The 17862-nt window shown below is 43.3% G+C and overlaps 1 protein-coding gene across 1 annotated transcript in view; it reads right to left on the reverse strand.

Moving 5' to 3' along the window:
* Nucleotides 1-7175: 7175 nt before the first annotated feature.
* Nucleotides 7176-17862, reverse strand: part of FOXK1 (forkhead box K1) — a 218653-nt gene continuing 207966 nt past the window's right edge. The window contains exon 10 of the mRNA XM_040357043.1: nucleotides 7176-7471. The gene's annotated coding sequence lies outside the window, so the exon portion shown is untranslated. The remainder of the gene's footprint in view (nucleotides 7472-17862) is intronic.

Here is a 17862-nt window from a genome sequence, read left to right on the forward strand (position 1 = left end):
TCAGTCTGCCCGGAAGATATATTGTCCTGAGATCTATTAATTGCTTGCCTACCTGGCCAAGTATGCTCTTTCTCTCCTACATGTAAAAATCATAATTTTTTTTGCTAGAAAATTACATAAAACCCCCCAAAAAATAAATGTTTTTTAACAGAGACCCTAGAGAATAAAATGGCAACTTTTTATCTTGCACGGTATTTGCGCAGTTTTATGCTCTAAAAAAAAACACTGTAAAGTTAGCCCAATTTTTTTGCATAATGTGAAAGGTGATGTTACGCCGAGTAAATAGATACCCAAAATGTCACACTTCAAAATTGCACACGCTCGTGGTACTTTGGTGCCTAAAAATCCCCATAGGCGACGCTATAATATTTTTTTTTACAGGTTACATGTTTTGATGAGGTCTAGGGATCTAGGACTAGAATTATTGCTCTCGCTCTAACATCTGCGGCAATAGCCCACATGTGTGATTTGAACAGTTTATATATGTGGGCGTGACTTACGTATGGGCTCGCTTCTGCATGAAAGCACACAAGGTCAGGGGCACTTTAAATAAATAATAAAAAAAATGTATTGTTAATTTTACTTTTATTTTTCTAGTTTGACACTTTTATTTAAAAAACATTTTTTTAATTAATTTTATTCCTATTATAAGGAATGTAAACATCCCTTGTAATAGGAATAAGTATGACAGGTCCTCTTTACAGTGAGATATGGGGTCAATAAGTCCCCACATCTCATCTCTAGGCTGGGAAGCCTGAAATAAAAAAAAAAAAAAAAAAACACACAATCTCAGCTTCCCAGCCAAGGTGACGCCATTTTTTTTGAATGCACAGGCAAGGAGTGACGTCATAACATTGCGCACGGCCTCTGACCATCTGGTCTGCCAGAAATCTCTATGGTCAGCATCCGGGCCGGCGGATCCTTTCTCCGGTTTGCAGATGGCAGTGGCGAGCCCAGAGAAGCACTGAAGGGTGTCAGGAGGGAGGGGGCAACAACCCCTCTCGCCGCTCGTAAGAACAATCAAGCGACTGAACTCTGCTTTCAGGGGATATGATCTCTGCTTTCAGAGGAGGCAATGACACTGTACCCTGTTGCGTATTGAACATTGCCCCCAAATAAATCATGCACAGTATTAGAGATAGCCCTCTCTTCTCGTGATTTATAAGCCACCTGACCTCTGTTCGAGTTTGCAACAGTATCTCCCTGTAAGAGATGAGCTAGATTGGGTCGTGCTCCAGGAGAAGAAGAGTGGTTAACCCTCAGTCCTTTCTCTCTCAAGGGGGCTAGTATAGAAATCAATACCTTTGTAAACACATAGGGAGAGGTGCAAAGGCCAAAAGGTAGACATTGGAATTGCAAGTGAATCTGCCCCACTCAGGTACATTTGAAAGGAAGGGAGGATCGGACCATGCAGGTATGCATCTTGAAGATCTACTGAAACCAGTCCCCTGGCTGTACTGCTTGAATAAATTCCTGCAGTGACTCCATCTTGAAGCTCTCTAAGTGGATGTACTGATTGAGCTTTTTAAGATCTATCACAGGTCTCCAATCGCCTGTTTTCTTTTCTACCATGAACAGGGTGGAAGAAAAACCTGTGAATTGCTCCAAAAAGGGAACTGGGGCAGCTGCCCCCTGGAGCTGGAGTGAAGATATGAACTGCATCAAGGCTCGTGCTGTTTGTGAGGAGTTTGGAATCTGTGTTCTTATGAAAGACCTTCGTGGAGGCTGACGAGAATAACGTCCAGAAGTGACCGTATCGGCTTGTTCACAGAACTCATGGGTCCTGACATCGCATTGCTCAGACTTGCACAAAATGTTTTAGCCTGGCTCCCTCTTGGGGAGCAGTAAGAGCCTTGCTTTTTCTGGTGGCTAAGAAGGAAGCCTGAGTGCTCTTCCAAGATCTTATGTTATTCTTGTACTCCTGGGATTTTCTGAAATCTCTTCAACCTGATTGCCGGAATTTTAAATATACTCTGGATCTTTGCATCCTTCTATTTTGGGGAAGCAACTTACCTCCCATAACTCTGGAAATAGCCTTAATGGGTCTATCTCAGAACAGAGCAATTATATTGAATAGAATTTTGCACCAGTTTTGTTTTGATGCCAAACTGGCCATCCATGGTTTCAGCCATAAGGCCCATTTTGCCATAACAGTATGAAGCATAGATCTGGCCAAAGGAATTGTGTCAATGGCGGCTTCACCTACAGAGACTGCTGACAACTTAAGATCCTCCAAGGCCTCGATTATATGGTCCTTTGGAATATCCTGGTGTAGGGCCATCTCAATATTTTCTGTCCAAGACCTAAGGGCATTGGCCACAGAGCTAAGGGAAATGGCAGGCTTACAAGCTGCCCCTGAGGCCAAGTAAATCCTTTTAAAGTCTAAATCAATTCTCCTATCTAGGGGGTCCTTGAATAAAACAGAGTCTTCCAAAAGAAGGGTTATGTTCTTCGCTAGACTTACAACCGCTGCATCCACAACTGGCACTGAGCTTAAAACCTGTGTATCCGATTCTGCTAAAAGGATATGCATTTTCTAAGCCACCCTAGCAAGAACTTCTTATCCGCTTTCTTCCATCTGTCCTCAATAAATTATTTAATTTTGCTAATCAAGGGGAATACAACCTGCTTCCTCTTAAGAAAAGGAAAATATAGTTTAGATTTTTTGGAGGGTTCTTCTGGGTCTTCCCAAGCAATAGTGCTTTTAACCGCTGAATGAAGGGTTGCATGAGGGAAAGACTGAACCCAGAGGGCTCTGAATCTTCTGAAGAATCCTCCTCAGAGTCCTTTGGTAGTGAACCTCTGGCTGTATGCCTTGATGGTGGCAAAGGGGTACTGACTGCTGATAGACCATAAATGTTATGGTTCTGCTTGAGGAGATGGCTGCTAGCTGGGGTAAGAAACTGGATAACCATCACGCCTGCGAGATCCAAGCCACGCACCCACAGCCTCCGGGAGCTTGGAAAATGTGCATGCACAGAGGACCAGCCAGATACAGGCTGGGATAAAATAACAAAAAGAAAGGAAAGCAAAACAACATGAACAAGAAACAAAGAGGACAGATAAAACCTGTAAAAAGAGATTAAAAAAAAGTAACTGACCCTTCTGTATAACCCACAGCATACACCAAATCAGGAAGGAAGTCTGCATACCTGGGAGGAAACTCTGCAAAACCCAAAAAGATCTACAGAAGGGGTTCCCAGTCTTTTCAGGACTATTAGCGGCCCAAGAACAGGGACTGTGCATGGGAAAGGCTAAACCTGGCAAAAGCTGTTTAGAGCAGAAGTAAGGACATACTGCTACTCTTCACCAGTCAAGAGGAAATGAGGGAAAAAAGAAAAGAAAAGGAGAATGCTGGGGGAAGGGTTATGTCTTTCTTTTATGCTATTCACTAGTCCTGAGGGAGGAGTCGAGGCATAGCTCTATTATCTATATGCTGCCATGGAGGTGCCAGGAAAATGTGTTAAGATGATCCTAACAGGTACCACTCCTGCAGTGGGTCTCCTATTCTTTTAAAAAAAAGCAAAAAAAAAAAACTCAAGATCAATGGTTATAACTAGTTGGGCAAGTCTTCACATAAACAATTTTCCCATTAGGTTATATGTGCATTTAACATATTTTATGCATGTAATTTACCTGTAAAAGCCTCTCTGGTGTATACTGTACATTGAAAAGACCTGAGACTGCTGCTCTGCGCTGCCATATTGGATGTAATGTTAGCAGCCCCAGAGCAGTCACTCTATAGTATTCCCCTTCCCTCCTACCCCAGCATCTACATAAAAAGTCATGCACATAAGTGGGGGGGAGAGGCAACAAAACTGCCAGCACAGAAAAGTAGACACTCTCAGGAGTGAAGGAAGCTGGGAGAGAGAAGACTGTATTGTGAAACAGTTAATATTTCTAGAAAGTTTAAAAATCATATTACAGGGTAATACAAATATGCAATAGAAAAATATTGCAAATACGCATTTAAAATACTTGATTTTTGGTTTAACCTGCAATTTTTAAAGTTGGTGCTAGAGTGTTTTATTATGACTTTCCAATTCCAGAATGAATGAATCTCAGCAAAGACCGACACTAGGAAGTGGACTGCAGAAAGTTCCACACTGTTAAAATAATTCCATAAATTTATTCGTTTAAATAGAAGAGCCGGTGTTATATTTTAAAAAAGTATTTAAGAGCATGGGAAACAGACCACGGGAACCCCACAATTTAGCTACCACTGTGATTTAAAACTAGGAATAAGCTATTCTGGGACTTGAAGAACCATATTAGGAATGGAAAGGGGTTTTACTTATCTATTACTACTCTAGTTACATAATCCCATTTTTTCTGTCAGTAAGCCTCCATAAGAGTTTTTTGACTTACATGGCTTAAGAAGAGAATTGTCAAATCAGAGATGTTAAAACGGTATTATAGGTTGAAGGTTCCCACACCTGTTCAGGCATGGTTGTTCCATTTTGACGTAGTTCACCTTTTTCATGCCTCTTGCAAACTAGTTGGCTTCTCTGTTCAGACAATGCACTACATTGTCCTCAAAAGAATGTTTATTTTCCTTAAAGCGGGGGTTCACCCGAAAAAATGTTTTTAACATTAGATTGAGGCTAATTGTGGGAAGCACAATCGGGTGTTTTTTTTTAAATCAATGCAGTACATACCGTTTTAGAGATAGATGTTCTCCGCGGCTTCCGGGTATGGTCTTCGGGACTGGGCGTTCCTATTTGATTGACAGCCTTCCGACCGTCGCATACAGCGTGTCACGAATTGCCGAAAGAAGCCGAATGTCGGTGCGGCTCTATACGGCGCCTGCGCACTGACGTTCGGCTTCTTTCGGCAACTTGTGACGCACTGTATGCGACGGTCGGAAGGCTGTCAATTAAATAGGAACGCCCAGTCCCGCAGACCATACCCGGAAGCCGCGGAGAACATCTATCTCTAAAACGGTATGTACTGCATTGATTTTAAAAAAAAACACCCGATTGTGCTTCCCACAATTAGCCTCAATCTAATGTTAAAAATTTGTTTTTCGGGTGAACTCCCGCTTTAAGGTGTAGGAAACATCTTGGCCTGTAGAATTTGCTCTCCTATGTTGGGCCATTTGTTTGTGGAGAGGATGTTTTGTCTCCCCAACTCACAGGTGTTTAAACTATCAATACACCGCATTGCATTTACCAAGTTACTTTGCTCGAGCTTGGGTGATCTGTTTTTTTTTGCATATACAAGCTTCTACCTCCGTGTAATGCTGGGCTTGGAGGAGACAGGGATGCAGTGTTTGTTAAAGATCCTTCTGAGTTTTTTCAGCACTTGGGCTGCATATGAAATGACTAGATTACTCAGTGTTTTCTCTCCTGTGTTTAACATTCCCATGTTTTTACTTGACCCATTTTGGGTAGCCACTCATTTTCAAATGACTCTTGAGATGTCTGCGTTACTTGTCCTTAGATTCTCTGTTGTTACAATATTAGTCCACAATTTTTCTTTTGTCTCTTCTGAGAAAATTAGTGATTCAATCACACAAAGCAGAAAGTGACATTTCTGAGGGCATTTCAAACACCAACATTATACAGAACACCTCCTTTTTTTTTTGCAACTGTAAATTACAGTGGCCACTAATTTAACTGGCAAGGTAATATTTAAGAACATTTAATTAATATAACTTGTGTAGAAATTGTATTTGCTAAAGGAAAAATTTAGTTTTCCTTTAAAGTCAATAGACTGAGGTTGCAAATTGTTTGAATTTTGGGTAGCTGCAAATCAAGCTTGATCTACTGTAGCAAAACTGAAAACCCTGTGGATTAATTTGCTCATCGCTAGTATGGTACATATTCGTTGGGGCTCATTTACACTTGCTGCGGCTTCAACAAGGCTTTGGGACAGGCTTGGTTAAAGATCTCTGATTGCTAGTCAGATCTCCTGTGACTAAATAAAATGGTTAGCTTACAGTCCTGTTCACACCTGCTTTTGCTTCAAAAATGATACCTTATGTAGCTTCAGTGGTGCTTCAAAGCCTCCATAGAAGTCTATGGCAAAGCTCGCTTGAAGCCTCACTGAAGCCCCACCAAAGCACCATGCGAAAGCAGATGTAAACAGGACTGTAAGCTAAAAAATGTATCTAGTGATAGGAGCTTTGACTGGCCTTCAGAGAGCTTTAACAAAGCATGTCCGAAGCCTTGTTTTTGAAGCAAGTGTAAATAACAAACATGTTATACTTACCTCCACTGTGCAGCTCGTTTTGCACAGTGTCCCCTAACCCTGTCTTCTGGGGTCCCTCGGCGGCTGTCTCGGCTCCTCCTTGCAAAAGCTTTCTACCTTCATGCGAGCGAGCTCGCATGGTAGAAAGCTTTTGCGAGCACACTCCCGTGATACAGCGGCGGGCATAACCACCAACTGTATCGCTCGGCCCCGCCCCCCGGCGCGCCGTGTCATCCGCTGTGATTGACAGCAGCGCCAGCCAATGGCTGCGCTGCTATCAATCCGTCCAGCCTAGCCAATCAACGGCCAGGCCGGAAACCGGAGAGGATCACATGGACACTCCCGGGACTTTCGAAGGGTCAGGTAAGTAAAACGGGGGCTCGGGGGGGGGGGGGGGGGCAGTACCATCGGATGTTTTTTCACCTTAATGCATAGGATGCATTAAGGTGAAAAAACATTTACCTTTACAACCCCTTTAAGAATGCAAGTGATATGAATGCATTCTAAAAGTTTACTAAAAGGAAATCAAATTCATTCTTTCTTTATCCATTTTACAAACATCACAGCTTTTGCATGTGCCAATTCTGGCTTACAAAATAGTTCACTAAATGAAAGTAAAACACAAGTGTTTCATAAATAATAATAAATTCATTGTTGATTATTCTGTTATGGCTATTTAAAATAGCTGATAGAAATTGATCCATTACAGGCTTCACAAAAGACCAGTAAGCTTTATGAGTGAAACAAATTCTACTGGATGAGATATGGCCAGCAAATTCCAAGTTTCACAAAGACCAATTGAAAACCCTATGGGAAGCAGGGTACTGTTTTACAGGCTGAAATTAACAGGTAGGCCTAGCAGAATTTATTATGCATTTCCCTTTTCATGATGTACAAAACAAGACTAGTACACAGCAAATGACAACTGCACTGATCTACCTACTAGCTTGTACATCCCATTGTCAGGACTCCCCCCCCCCCCCCCCCCCCCTAAAGAATGCACTCCCAAGACTGCTTTTGCTCTGTACAACACGCTTCTGTTAAAAGGAGTGATCATACAAGCAGTTTCCTGCTACTGTATAAAGCTACATCTGAAACACTCTTGCATTATACATGGACGTGTCTTGCAAAAGTTACACCATTTTTTTTTAGCATGTTTGAAAACGTAGCACTTTTGATATAGATCATCTTCATGTAGTAGTTGGCGATGCACTCTCTACATATCCATCAGGAAAATGGTACTTCATTATTTTAGTAGTCAGCTTCTGTTGTTCAGAACCTGTGAAAAGAAAATACATTTTACTAATTACAGCAACAGCAAGAGCTAATATTTTATTGCTTATGAATTTGGGGGGAAAAAAAATCTTAAAATGAATCTAGAAGTCTAGAATTTTGGGTACGTTCATTAATTATTAATTTTTTTCCTTAACTACAGTGGGTATAGAAAAGAATCACCCCCTTTAAAATATTCACATTTTATTGCTTTGCAGCCTCAAATGAAGACAAACGCCGTTTTTGTTTTATCCAGTTGTAATATATCACACAAACAGAAACTAATTTAAATAATCAACAATTAACAAAATCACTTTTGGAAAAAGGATTGTTTCTTGTGTCAGTATTTTGTTGAACCACCTTTTGCTTTAACAGCAGCTATTAGTCTGTGGGGATTTGTCTGTACTAACTTTGCAAATCTAGACTGCAATATTTGTTGACTAAATTTCTTAAAGGGGTTGTATTGGTTCAGTTAAAAAAAAACAACATATCATACTTACCTCCACTGTGCAGTTAATTTTGCACAGAGTGGCCGGTTCGTCCTCTTCTGGGGTCCCACGGCGGCTCTTGCAAGAGCTAACTCCCTCTGGGAAGTGTTCTCCCGAGGGGGTTACCTTGCGGGCACGCTCCCGTGTGATACACTCTGCGGCCATAACCGCCAAGTAAATGACTCGGCCCCGCCCCTCGTCATTGTTTTGATTGACAGCAGTGGGAGCCAATCTAACCAATGAACAGCCGACGAGCCGTTTGGAAAGCGAGGTGGGAATGAGCCCATTGAAGTTCGGGGCTCAGGTAAGTAAAACGGGGTCAGAGAGTACAAGGTGTTTTTTCACCTTAATGCATAGGATGCATTAAGGTGAAAAAACATGAAGGTTTACAACCACTTTAAGTTCATCTAAATTTGATGGTGACCGTTTGGGGCTGCAGTCTTCAAGTCATTCCACAGATATTCATTGGGGCTCAAGTCAGGGCTCTGACTAGGCCATGTAAGGACATTCACCTTTTCCTCCTTCAACCACTGTGTGGGATTTTTTGCTGTGTGCTTTGGGTCATTGTCATGTTGGAAGGTAAACCTTCTTCCCATTCACAACTTTCTGGCAGATGGCAGACAAACACCCCCATAACAGGATATTACCACCTCAATGCTTTACTGTAGGAATGGTGTTATTTCACTTGGATGTTATAAGTTGCACTGAGTAAATACAGCTGGATAAAACATAAATTGGGTCTGTCTTCATTTCAGGCTGAAAAGCAACAAAACATGATTATTTTAGGGGGTGATTTTTTTCTATTACCCACTGTACTTGCCAAGTCTCAAAACAAGCATGTACATATCAGAAATATGTGAGCTGTCTATGCAGATTTGGAAGATAAATAAAAGATATGTTCATAACAAAAAATAATAAATGCATATTTTTTTGCAGGTAAAAAAAAAAATCTGCATTTACAATTTTTGTTTACTGCAGCACAAGCAAATCAGCGGATCCGTCCAATGATTTATGGTAAACAACAAAGGGTTCTCTCCATACAGCAGCAATGTGACGTTTTTTTTCCTCCCGGCAAAACCGGCACATTGCTTAGTAAAACACAATACAGTAAACACACTAAACATGGTTAGGCACCCATTTAACCCCTTGATTGTCCTAGATGTTAACCCCTTCCCAACCAGTGTCATTAGTACAGTGACTGTGTATATTTTTTGCACAGATCACTGTATTAGTGTCACTGGAGATGTCAGTCAATTTCCCCCCAGCGGCAGTGTCAGATTGCATGCCAAACTATCGCAGACCCACTGATCGCCACCATTAGTAGTTTAGAAATTAAATAAAAATTTCAGTATGTATACCATTGTTTGTAGACGCTATAACTTTTACGCAAACCAGTCAATATACACTTAGAGATTTTTTTTTTTTTTTTTTACCAGAGACATAGGAGAATACATTTTGGCCGAAATTTTCATTTATAAATCGCAAAAAATAAAAACTAGTGGTGATCAAATACCAGCAAAAGAAAGCTCTACTTGTGGGAAAAAAATATATAAATTATATTTGGGTACAGCATTGCATTACCACACAATCGCCAGTTAAAATAGCTTGGTTCTAAACTGTGGTTCAATAAAGAATTTGAGAATGTTCACAGTTGAATATTCACTTTCACTATCCAATCATGAGCAGATAAAATTAAGTAAATATGGATTTACTTTTCACATAAATGGATAATTGGAGCAAATCTTTAATTTATTGTGTCAACATTCTTAAAGCGGAGGTTCACCCTAAAAGCATGTATATAACATTACATTCTGAATACTTCCAACATTTACAGTATACTGTTTGTTTTTGTTTTTTTTGCTGTACATACCGTATTATTGCTATTTTCCACCCGGGTTCCAGGTACTCACTCCAGTGGGAGTAGGTGTTCCTATGCAGAGGCGCAGTGTCATGTGGGACTTCGCTCAGATGATTGACTTCTTGAGAAAAACTTTTCCCCCTGGCGGATAAGGAGCGTCACGAGTTTCCGAAAGTAGCCGAACTGCGAGTCGGCTCTATACGGCACCTGTGCACCGACTAGGAGCCGTGTAGAGCTGACTGCGCAGGCGCCGTATAGAGCCGACTCGAAGTTCGGCTACTTTCAGAAACTCGTGACGCGCCTTATCCGCTGGGGGGAAGTTTTTCTCAAGACGTCAATCATCTGGGCGAAGTCCCACATGACACTGCGCCTCTGCATAGGAACGCCTACTCCCGTGGGAGTGAGTACCCGGAAGCCGGGTGGAAAATAGCAATAATACGGTATGTACAGCAAAAAAAAAAAAGCATACTGTTAAATGTTGGAAGTATGCAGAATGTAATGTTATATACATGTTTTTAGGGTGAACCTCCGCTTTAACTACTTTAGTAAATCAGCCTCTTGGTGTAAAACGCTGCAGGGGCTGTTATGGTAATCTTCATTACCTAATGATTTACTAAGGACAAATATGCAGGACCTGGCTGAACTTTTTACACTTCCCTGGCTTACCTTTTCAGTTCCTTTTAGTAAATGTGGAACAATACTTGAGAGCATTGCAGTCAGAGCTAAATAAATTAGTTGAGAACCATTGAGAAACTAAGTACAGATGCAGTGGTGACTCTAAAAGAAATGTATGCAGTAGTGTAAAGGACCACACGATCTTTGCATTTTTGCTAATGCGCAGTAACATTTTGAATGGAATCCCCAATGCACTATTGCAGCAGTGGACAACACACCTAAATGGCAGGCAGTGCAACACGTGTTGCACATGTTATAGCGCTCTGCATTAAAATCTTGCCCAATTCCTGTGCTTAAAGTGGTACAACTACTTTTTACTACAGGTAAGCCTATACTAAGGCTTACCTGTAGCTACTGTGGATATCTCCTATACCTGCACGGTTTTAGCGATATCACCTTTATCAGCATGTGTCGATGCCATCGGGACATGTGCACTGAAGCAACAGCTCGTTCGTGCCATTGCTTCAGCTGACGTGCCCTTACCGGTGGCTCCTGATGTAATCGCGGCTCCGGGCCAATCACAGCGCCGGAACCACTTTAAGGTGTGCTGCCAGCCTGTTAAAAACGAATGTGGTGCCTCCCTAATTAAAGTTGTGTCCGACCTAACTCTTGACCAAGATCCAGCAGCTTGCTTGTTGCATCTTCGCTCTCTCTAAGAGCAGATATCACCATTCAGTAGTGAGACATCTTCTCAACAGGGCAAAGGCTTGTATGATAGCATAGGATGCAGTGGAAATCCCCCCCCCCCCCACTGTAGAACATTGGATCAGAGCAGTAAATTATATAATGCGTATGGAGGAACTTACTGCATCAGTAAATAGACAAGAGGCACGTTTTAGTAAAACGTGGGATCAGTTAATCCGTTTTACTGTATCAGAGAGATGTCAGACACTCCTTGATGAGCCTATAGTTGCATAAGCAATAAAATCTGTGGCAAATACATTTTTTTTCTCCTTTGTCCTTTTTTTTTAATCCTTTGTTATTCTTATTGTTTACTTTCTTTCTGGTTTCTATTTTTGTTGTTTTTTCTTATTCTATTAGGTTTTTCCAATAATTTTTTTTGAGGCTCTGCAATGTATCCCTACAGGCGACATACATTTATTATCGGTACTACATAGAATATATTCGAGTAGGTGGTAATTTCTTTTCTTTTCTTTTAAAAAAAAACACCAAGCCGAGTAGACGTAGTGGGTTTTACTATGCATTATGATTTGGGTAAAATTAATGGTTCAGTATTTCTTTATCGTACATCACGGGACACATAGCAGCCATAGTAATTACTATGTGGGTTATACGCCACCTATAGGTGAATGGACACTGGTACACTCAAAAGACAGGAAGTCCCCCCTATTATAACCCCTCCCATTGCCAGTGTCTAAAGTGTTGGTTACAACCAAGGTGCTATGCAGTTGGATCCTTCAAATTTCTAAAAAAGTGCCAAAAATGGATCGTACCAGAGCCTCGAGGAAGAACAAGGTTTCCTGCTTGTAATGCTCCTCTTTTGAGGGCTGGACCCTGGGATCCAGCACCTTGGTCACATATACTAAACCAAAGGTTACTCTGGCAAGGTGCTGTACAGGTCCAAGGGAGAGGAACCCATATAAAAGGGGGGCCCTATCCTTGAAAGTCCGTCATGACATGGCCCGTCGTGATGGGCAAAGATTGGGTCTGTCTGATTTCCAGCAGTATCCTGTGGCAGGAATGGTAAGTTAAGAAGATCTTATAGGAGCCTATATGGTTCACTTATGGACTTCTTTTTGGAGTAGACAATGTCTTGCCTGTTTTTCACCACTAGAGGGTGTAAAGTTTAGCATACCTGAGTGTTTAACATTACCATGCTTCCCCAGTATTGTGCTCAGTGTCAGCAACGCTCTTGTCACTAAGGACTATTTGGCTTCAGCATTAGCTGGTTTGGAAGGAAAGATAGCTAATATACTCGCATCGTCCTCCCAGGCTGGGAGAAAACACAACAGGTCCCTTTCTCCTGCCCCTGACCTTCCAGTATTGGAACAGGAGATGTTGAATTACCTGTGGGGGATCCGGAAGAAGGGCATGCAGATTTCTCCTTCACTGAGGATTCAGTCTCAGAAGAACCTTATTCAGCCTCACAATCCCAAAGATTGGTGGTTCAATCCCTTACGGAATTGGTCTGTTCTGGATATAAGTTGCCCGCAGCTGAAGCTCCTTTTCCTCTTTGGGTTCTCTAAGGCCTCCACAGGGTCCACATGCTTTCCCTGTACACCCTTTGCTGGAGCAGCTAATATATGCTGACTGGGATCACCCAGATAAGCATTTTCTTCCTCCTAAAAGGTTTTCTCTTCTTTACCCTATGGAAGAAAAGGGTAAAGTTTGCCAGCAGTAGACGCTGCTATCTCCTCTGTGAATAGGAGTTTAACTTTTCCAGTGGACAATGTCTAAGGATCCAGCCGAAAAAAAAACCTGAAATCTTTACTTTGGGCCTCATTTACTGTAGCGGGTGCAGTAGCACAACCTGCAGTAGTAGCAATAGGCATTTGTCAATCCCTAAAGGACCAAGTTAAGCAGGTTATCAAAGGAGTACCTGCTTGTGGAGAAGAGGCCCGGGATTTGGCTGAACTACCAAGGGCCTTATGTTTTGCGGTTGATGCGAACAAAGATTCTATCCATCAGGCGTCACGCCTTGCTCTCCTGTTAGTACATATGCATAGAATTCTGTGGCTAAAGCATTGGTCAGCTGAGTTGCCATGTAAAAGGCTATTGGCTGTTTTTCCCTTTCGTGGGGAGCAGTTGTTCAGGAAAGATCTGGATAAATGCATCCAAAAAATTTCAAGTGGTAAGAGTACCCTTAAGAGAAGGAGTAGGCATCCTTCATTCAAATGTGCTTCTTCTCCGGTGCCAGAGCGACAGCCTCCAGGCAGTTGCAACGGCCTCCGCCGTCAGGGTCAAAGGGTAGGCCTCAGGGCCAAGCACAGGGCCAGAAGAAGCCCTGGGGCAGAAGCCTACAAAGCAGAGTCCCAAGGCCTCCTTATGAAGATTCGCCCCCGCTCAATCAAGTGGGGGGAAGACTTCTGTGGTTTTCAGGGGCTTGGCAAGAAGAGATCCAAGACAGATGGGTCATCTCTGTGGTAGCCCTAGGCTACAAACTAGAGTTTCAGAAGTTACCACTAATTTGTTTTCTAAGTTAGAACGTCCCCAAAAACCCAGTGAAAAGAAGAGGGTAGATTCAGGTACATTTGCCCATTTCTTACGGAGGCGCAGCGCACCGTTTTGCCGCTGCGCCTCCGTAAATTTCCTGCGCTACGCTTGATTCACGGAGCAGTAGCTCCGTAAATTGCGTGGGCGCTCCTGAAAATTGCCCGGCGTAAGAGCGCGCAATTTAAATGATCCCGTAGGGGGCGTGGATCATTTAAATTAGGCGCGTTCCCACGCCGAACGTAGTGCGCATGCTCCGTCGGGAAACTTTCCCGACGTGCATTGCGGTAAATGACGTCGCAAGGACGTCATTTGCTTCAAAGTGAACGTGAATGGCGTCCAGCGCCATTCACGATTCACTTACGCAAACAACGTAATTTTTCGAAAACGTGACGCAGGCAGCCTTAGGCAAAAACCGACGTACGCAAACGATGTAAACTGCGTACGCAGGGCGCGCGTACGGTTGTGAATCGGCGTTAGTATGCAATTTGCATACTCTACGCTGACCACTACGGGAACGCCACCTAGCGGCCTGCGTAAGAATGCAGCCTAAGATATGACGGCATAAGAGCCTTATGCCAGGCATATCTTAGGCTGCAGTCGGCGTATCGAGGTTCCTGAATCAGGAGCATTCGATACGCCGGCGCAAGTACGCAATTGCTTATTGAATCTACCCCACGGTCTTTATTTCTGGCACTAGACCGATTGATGTCTCAGGGTGTAATCTAGGGCCGAAACAACTAATCGATTATGAAATTAATCTATTACAATTTTCATAAATCGATGAATTGGCCAGTAACATAATGGGGTTAATAAAACTAAAATTAGCCCTTTATAGTACAAAAAAGCAAATCGCTACTGTAAATATTACTTTCACTGTCCCACAGTAAAAAAAATGAACCCCTTACAGTAGCGACTATTTGCTCTTTTTGTACTTATTTTTGTTTTTTTAACCCCATTATGTTACTAAACATCTCAGGCCGGGTTCACACCTCTGATTTTGGTCCTTTTTGCAGAAACACAATACAGTTCATTTACATGTTTTCCTATGGGACACGTTCACATCCATGATTTTTTTTCAGCTGCTGCGTATTTGGAAAGGGAAAGGACTTTTTAACACAAAACGGTGCTATTTTTTTTTTTTTGGTTCAATATACTTCAATGGAGAAGCTGCAGAAAAGCATGTAATGTGTTTTTGCGGCAATTTGTGTTTTGTAATCTGCCCAACAACAAATTGGCCCAATAATTTTTTAAAATGCTTTTTTTTTTTTTAAGGCTATTATCTGATTAATCGAAACAATAACCGGCCAACAAATCGATTATCAAACGAATCGTTAGTTGCAGCCCTAGTGTAATCATAGAGACCCCCTCAGAAGAGCAGGGCATGGGGTTTTATTCAAATCTCTTCACGGTACCAAAACCGAATGGAGATGTCAGACCCATTCTAAATCTCAAAGATCTGAATCGGTTCCTAAACATCCGCTCCTTTCGCATGGAATCAATACGGTCAGTCATATCCACCTTTCGGGGGGGGGGGGGGGATTTCTAACATCAATAGACATCAAAGATGCATATCTGCATGTGCCAATTTTTTCCGCTCACCAGAAGTTTGAGTTTTGCGGTAGACCACCACCACTTTCTTTTTGTGAGCTTGCCCTCCGGGTGTTCACAAAGGTTCTGGCCCTGCCTTTGGTGAGACTAAGAGCCCAGGGTATAGCAATAATGGCATACCTGGATGACCTGTTGCTGGCAGATCAGTTGGTGGCACGGTTAAACCAGAGTGTGTCCAACATGGTCAAGTATCTGGAACGCCTGGGTTGGATTCTCAACCTAGAGAAATCATCTTTGCGACCAGTGAGGAGGCTGGAGTTTTTCGGACTGGTTATATACAGCCCAAAAAAGGGTGTTTTTGCCTCAGACAAAAGTCAACGCTATAAAAGAGATGGTCCAAGTGGTCAGAGCAAGGAAGGGTCCTTTCATTTGCCTTTGCATGAGGTTGCTAGGGAAGATGGTGGCTTCATTCAAAGCAGTTCCCCATGCCCAGTTTCATTTAAGACTGTTGCAGAACAATATTGTCCGCCAGAGTCTCATTTGATGGTTGATAACCAAAAATTTGCAGAAGGGAAAATCATAACGGTTAGCTGGAGGGTTGCAACAACAGATGCCAGCCTCTTGGGCTGGGGTGCAGTCCTGGAAGAGACCACTGTCCAAGGGAAGTGGCCAGAGTCCGAGAAGACCTTGCCCTTCAACATCCTCAAGATTCGGGTGGCACATCTGGCTCGAATGGCCTGGACGTTCAGGTTGCAAGGTTGTCCCGTCAGGATACAATCCGACAATGCCACAGCAGTGGTCTATATGAATCACCAAGGGGGCACCAGAATGCAGCCCAGAAAGAGGGGAATCATATTCTGGTCTGGGCTGAGGAGCATGTACCTTGCCTATCTGCAGTCTTCATTCCAGGGGTGGAGAATTGGCAGGCAGATTTCTTGAGCCGTCAACCACTATTCCCAGCATTTTTCTGGTCATATGCCAAAGATGGGGTACCCCGGACATAGGTCTACTGATGTCCAGGTTCAACAAAAATGTGGACAGCTTTGTGTCAAGAACAAGGGATCCACTCGCATACGGGACAGACGCATTAGTGACCCCGTGAGATCAGTTTTTACTGATTTATGCATTACCCCCCAGTTCAGCTGCTACCGTGGCTTCTTTACAGGATCAAAGAGGAAGGGAAGCTGGTAATTCTAGTAGCCCCGGCTACATATCGTCCGGACCTGCTTTCGCAAGGGCCAATATTCCCTCATGCCTTACAATTGCTACATTTAACAGTTTGGCTATTGAAGCCCACGTTTTAAAGAATCACGGATTTTCAGGTTCAGTGGTAACTACCCTGCTTAATGCAAGGAAGCCGGCCTCTAGGACCATTTATTATAGGGTCTGGAGGGCCTATGTTTCCTGGTTTGAAGCCAAAAGATGGCATCCTTGGAAGTATGTCATAAGTAGAATTCTTGCCTGTAACGAGACCCTTGCTCGCTCGCTTCCGCTCTCCTGACACTCCTCTGCTATTATTGAGTCAGCTTGCAGATTGCAACGTCTGATGGTTCGGTCATCCAAGGCTCCGTGATCTGAACTACAGCTATGTGCCGTTCGGAATCCATTAGAACAAACACCAGGCAGGCTGTATGCAAGTTCAAACAGGAAGACCTTTATTGGAAGTACACAACACACTTTTAAACACAATTTGGAACATCCCGCCCCCAACAATCGCTTTCCTATTGGTCAATTGTAAAGTACACGTAGTCCTCCTTCAGGTCCTCCTTAGCCATGCAAATGAGGACTTGAAAATGAGTCAGCAGGGATTGGTCCGATAGCTTGAATGGAGGGACTGTTATGTGTAATGAGACAGAAGCCCCAGGGGGCAATCAATGTACACAATAGCCAGACACAGAACAATGGAGCCGTCTGGAGCTTTAAGACAGGGAAGAAGACCCCCCACTGTGTAACAGCTTTCAAGGAGGAACACTTCTGCATTCCAAGGTCCATGACAATACTTCCCCCTGGGAAACAGTCCAACAGTTACAGTGGGACCCCGAACGGGTCAACTCGAGGATGTTGGAAAAGTAGTCTTAAGGTTCCAGGTCTGTCTGCTGGGATAACCCATCCGCTTTCCTGTTTTGAGGCCCTGGCCCATAATCGGAAGGAAAGAGGCTCGCATTCAGTCCTCTCCAAAAGCCTCTGTCCCGGCTAGGTCTGTCACACATCTCCCCCTTTGGCAGGAGACTAACACAGGTGGAGACCCCAATGCCGGAACCCACATCAGTACCCCAAATAAATTGTCCCAAACCGAGCATTACTCACCCAGCCAACCTCTGCCTCTCTCAGAGAGCATGCCTGCCGCTGGGGAGAAGCCTGGACTGGCCCTTCTCCCTGGAGTACTTTCAGCCGCTGGAGAGAAGACAAGGTGACTGGGCTCAGTTCATCATGCTGTTGGGGATCTGGGCCAACTGCCCTCCATCCCTGGGGTATACAAGTGGAGACTGAAGTCCCATCCACTTGTGGTAGGTGAAAATCCCCAGTGATTCAGCTGGGTGGTTTTTTACATTCCAAGGCTTGGTCTGCTGCTGGACAGTGATCACCACCTTCTCACCCAGAGCCTCCGGAACTGCCACAGGGGTGGGGCAGAGGTCTTGAACCCTCTGTCCGGTG

Source organism: Rana temporaria, chromosome 6, assembly GCF_905171775.1.
Source record: "Rana temporaria chromosome 6, aRanTem1.1, whole genome shotgun sequence".
NCBI lineage: Eukaryota > Metazoa > Chordata > Amphibia > Anura > Ranidae > Rana > Rana temporaria.